General features: G+C 39.6%; 1 protein-coding gene across 1 annotated transcript in view; it reads right to left on the minus strand.

The window, feature by feature from the left end:
• Nucleotides 1–5,089, minus strand: part of AGAP11 (ankyrin repeat and GTPase domain Arf GTPase activating protein 11) — a 31,426-nt gene that overhangs the window by 20,305 nt on the left and 6,032 nt on the right. The gene's annotated exons all lie outside the window — the stretch shown is intronic.

Below are 5,089 nucleotides of genomic sequence, written 5' to 3' on the forward strand. Positions count from 1 at the left end.
TCCCAAGGAGCTGGGATTACAGGTTTGTACCACTATGCCTAGGTAATTTTTTTTCTTTTTTCTTTCTTTTTTTTTTTGAGATAGAGTCTTGCTCTTGTTGCCCAGGTTGGAGTGCAATGGTGCTGATCTCGGCTCACCACAACCTCTTCCTCCCGGGTTTAAGCAATTCTCCTGCCTCAGCCTCCCGAGTATTTGGGATTATAGCAATGTGCAACCACACCCAGCTAATTTTGTAGAATGAGGCTCAGAACAACTGAGAGAAGGAAAATCTCAATTTTAGTTAATAGGGCTACACAATATTAGCACTTGTTAGAAAGCCTGTAACATCAGCATGTAAGACGGATATGTCTATAGTGCTTCAAGTAGTTTTCATCTCTGAAATAATTTCACAATCGCAGAATTTAAAGTTACATGCTGGAAAGGACCAATGACCTTACGCGACATTTAATTCAACACTCATTTTACAGATCAGGGAAAAAAACCTTAAAACTGACTTGCCCAAGGTCCCACCAAATAGGAGCAGTTTCTCGTCCTAAACTCAAATGAAGCCGTGGCTCTCAAACTTTGCTGCACGTTAAAATCACCTGAGATGCTTTAATAACGGCCTCATCTTCAACATGAGACATTTTAATGTAATGAGTGTTGGGTATGACTTCGGGCATCAAGGTTGTTGGTAAAAGTTTCCCAGGTGATTTCAATGTGCAGCAAAGTTTGGAATGATTGAGCTGGGGTGAAAATCAGAACCTTCTGGGATGCCTTTCCTCACATAAAGATGCCTCACATCCATCCCAATTTTCCTAAAAGGCTTCTCAGTGCCTAGAGGTAGAGGGAAAGTGGGGATGGGAAGATACATGTGTTTGCAGACATGTATTTTGGAAAAAAAAAAACCTTGCATAAGTGATCTCAGTGAGTTCCACCTATCCCACTGATAACAGTGCACTACTGACTCATCATAAACATTTTTCAAAATCTTTTCTTGAAGCCAATTTGCCCTATTAATTTGCTTAACAAACCTTTATTTCACCAATAGTGAATATACCAAATGATTATTTCTCAAACTTGCTAATGGCAAATTAAAACTTACTTTACTTTCAAAAGTAGACTTCTACAAAGTAGAATAACGAGAACAAAAGCATGAAATTTGTTTGAGCAAGATTAATCTTCAAAGCTACTTTTGAATTGTATGCTAACACATCAAAATCTTTTGAACTCAAAAGAAGCCAGGGACTGTAGTCAAGGTAGTTTTGGTATATGTGTGCTCGAAGATTTAAGAGACTCAGCTGACTACAGACATTTAGTGATTACTCAATAGGTCCCAAAGCTCAGGACTTGAGACAGAGTTTGAGTCCAGTTTTTGCTGAAACACAAGTTCATCACAACTATTGTTAAATGGGAAGGAGAAAAGTGACATTATTATGAGTGTAAACTTGCCATTTTTAATTGAAGTAAAAGTTACTGACAATTGAATTAGCTAAAAAGGCTAGTGAATCTGAAACAAAATTGTTTATAAGCTAGTGATGTTTACAGAATGAAAAGCAAAATTAAAGACATTAATACCATCAAAGGTCCAGTACCTGTTGGATGCCGAAGCCCACCCACTGATTTCTTCCACTGTTTACCTGCTGCCTCTCATTTTAACCCATTAAAAATTCTAATGTTGTTTTCCTTGTAGAGGTCTTTCACCTCCATGGTTAGGTCTATTCCTAAGTAGTTTATTTTATTTTATTTTTGCAGCTATCACAAAAGGGGTTGAGTTATTGGTTTGATTCTAAGCTCGGTCGCTGTTGGGGTATAACAGAGCTACTGATTTGTGTACATTAATTTTGTCTCCTGAAACTTTCCTGAATTCATTTATCAGTTCTGGGAGCTTTTGGAAGGAGACTTTAGGGTTTCCTAGGTATATGATCATATCATCAGCAAATAGCAACAGTCTGACTTCCTCTTTACCGATCTGGATGCCTTTTATTGCTTTCTCTTGTGTGATTGCTCTGGCCAGGCCTTCCATACTATGTTGAATAGAAATGGTGAGAGTGACTGCTGCAAACCTTAGTAACATCCTAGGAAAAAGAATACTTCCTAAAATAAAACTAAGGTATCATCCTTACCCTTCTCTTAGTCTCACCCAGAAATATGATGGGGGGAATTACCTGCCCTAACCCCTCCCTCAAGAAATATATTACTGTACTCTGGAATTTAGACAAAACCTTAAATCTCCAGGCTTTTTAAAGCACAAAATATAAATAAAAGCTGGGAAAGTAAACCAAAATTCTTCAGATTGTTCCTCATGAATATCCCCCTTCCTCTGCAATTCCCCAGAGTGGTAACGGATGGGTAGAGGCAGCTCAGGTGTATTACCCAGCTTGCCTCTCAACTCATTCCTCCTCCTCCTCTCAAAGGCTAAAGGCAGGGCCTTTCCGGTCCTCACGACCTGCCCTTCACCTAGTCCCTCCTGACCTAGGGATGGAGGCTTTGAGTCCCACAGTGTGGTGATACAGAGCACTAGGTGTCACTGCCTGGCTTTATTTAAAGGAAATGCAGTAGGCTTCCTCTGTAGAGCTCTGAAAAGGTTGACTACATAGAGGTCTTTTATGTTTTTACTTGGTGAAGTATTTCTCACATCTTTTGTTATCAGAGTACCATTCCAATCTCTTAACTTGCAGTGATGTGGAAAACTGTTTTGTAATGAAAGATCTTCACTGGGGGATTGAGCAGCATTTAGTAAAGTCTATGTTTGTAAAAAAAATAATAAAATAAAATAAAAAAATAAGCGGTGAGAGTGGGCATCCTTGTCTTGTTCCAGTTCTCAGCGGGAATGCTTTCAAATTTTCCCCATTCAGTATTATGTTGGCTGTGGGTTTGTCATAGATGGTTATTACATTGAGGTATGACCCTTGTATGCCGATCTTGCTGAGGGTTTTAATCATAGAAGGATGCTGCATTCTGTCAAATGCTTTTTCTGTGTCTATTGAGATGATCATGTGATTTTTTGTTTTAAAATCTGTTTATGTGGTACATCACATTCATTGACTTGTGTATGTTAATCCATCCCTGCATCCCTGGTATGAAACCCATTTGATCATGGTGGATTATTATTATTATTATTTTGAGATGGAGTCTTGCCCTGTCGCCCAGGCTGGAATGTGCAGTGGTGTAATCTTGACTCACTGCAACCTCCACCTCCCAGGTTCAAGTGATTCTCCTGCCTCAGCCTCCTGAGTAGCGGTGATTACACGCATGCACCACCATACCCAGCTAATTTTTGTATTTTTAGTAGAGACAGGGTTTCACCATGTTGGCCAGGCTGGTCTTTAACTCCTGACCTCGTGATCCACCTGCCTTGGCCTCCTAAAGTGCTGGGATTACAGGCGGGAGCTACCACGTCAGGTTGGATTATTTTTTTGATATGCTGTTCGACCTACAAAACATAGTTGAATGAAATCATGGACACAAACAAATGGAAAGACATCCCATGCTCAAGAATGGGTAGAATGAATATTGTGAAAAGGACCATACTGCCAAAAGCAATCACAAATTCAACACAATTCCCATCCCAAACCATATATCCCAGGTTTAGGCCATGGTATCTCTGAGCCAGAAAAACTCACACTGAGGGCTATCAGTTAACAGACGTCCTGCTTCCAAATAAAGCAGACCAGGGACCAACACACATTGGAGGGAAGCCTCCAACAAAAGAGATCAAAACAACAGAAAAAAGGAATTCATAAGACCTGTCAAAATCAGGAGCAAAACTTAAAAAAAAATCTTAAAATACTCTCAAAAATATAAAATTCAATAAAAATGTAGAGGATAAAATGACAGAATATCCCAGAAGTGGAATAAAAAGACAAACTGAAAAAAAAAAAAATAGAAAGGGAAAAATTAAAAACCAATGCCTGTATACTGGTCTAAGCAGCCTAGCATCTGAATAACAAGACTATCGATAAAAAAGTAACAGAAAATAAAGAAGTTTTCAAGAAGAGATAGTCCGCAGGTTTAGTAGCCTCAATAAAATGAGAAGATCCCCACCACGTTGTGACTGTTTTTTTTGTTGTCGTTTTGTTTTTGAGATGGAGTCTTACTCTATTGCCCAGGCTGGAGTGCAGTGGTGTAATCTTGGCTCACTGCAACCTCCGCCTCCTCAGTTCAAGTGATTCTCCTGCCTCAGTCTCCCAAGTAGTTGGGACTATAGACACACACCACCACTCCTGGTTAGTTTTTGTATTTTTAGTAGAGATGGAGTTTCACCATATTGGTCAGACTTGTCTCGAAGTCCTGTCCTTGTGATCCACCCACCACAGCCTCCCAAAGTGCTGGGATTACGGGCATGAGCCACTGTGCCCGGCTCCCACCAAGCTGTTATTATAAAATTTCAGAACCTCAGAGATAGAGAAGATCCTAAAAAGCTTCCACAGCTACCTAAAACCTGGGTGTAAATAAGGTATCACACACTGGCAATAGATTCAAGAACAACACTGTAATGACAGCACAACTGCAAAATGTCTTCAGAACCACAAAATTTAGATTCAACCTAGAGATGTACTCTCTATCAAAGAGGAGGATTTTAAGATTGGCCAGCTCTCTGAACATCTCCACCCAGGAAAATGTGTTCAAGTACAATTAGAGAGGATAACAGGACAGAAGGAAACACAGAATCAGGGACTCAGGCAATCCCACACAAGACAGCAGTTATGTCAGATCCCAAAAGACTTTAAGGAGATAGCACTGAAAAGCAGACATCGAGCATATCTAGGGAAAGCCACTCCATACTGAGCTAGGATGACAATAGGCCAAAGAAAGTTGACCTCCTACAAAGAAAAAAAGGAACAAATGTGTTTTCACAGACAGAAAATATCTTTGAAAGGCATGTGATAAATGCTACAATACTTAGGGGAAAAACAGCTGTTAAAAAATAGGCAAACGAATAGTCAGAAAATTAACTTCATGCTAAAAAATAATGGATGTGAAAGCAAACAGACCACCCAGAGGCTACTTACTATATTTGGATGGATAAAGTAACATAGGCTAGGAAAAAAGAGAAGACCCAGGAGAATTGCAGAAGTGCTCAGATTTCAGAACTGTTTCAGAGACA

Source organism: Colobus angolensis, unplaced genomic scaffold (assembly GCF_000951035.1).
Source record: "Colobus angolensis palliatus isolate OR3802 unplaced genomic scaffold, Cang.pa_1.0 Scaffold307, whole genome shotgun sequence".
Taxonomy (NCBI): Eukaryota; Metazoa; Chordata; class Mammalia; order Primates; family Cercopithecidae; genus Colobus; species Colobus angolensis.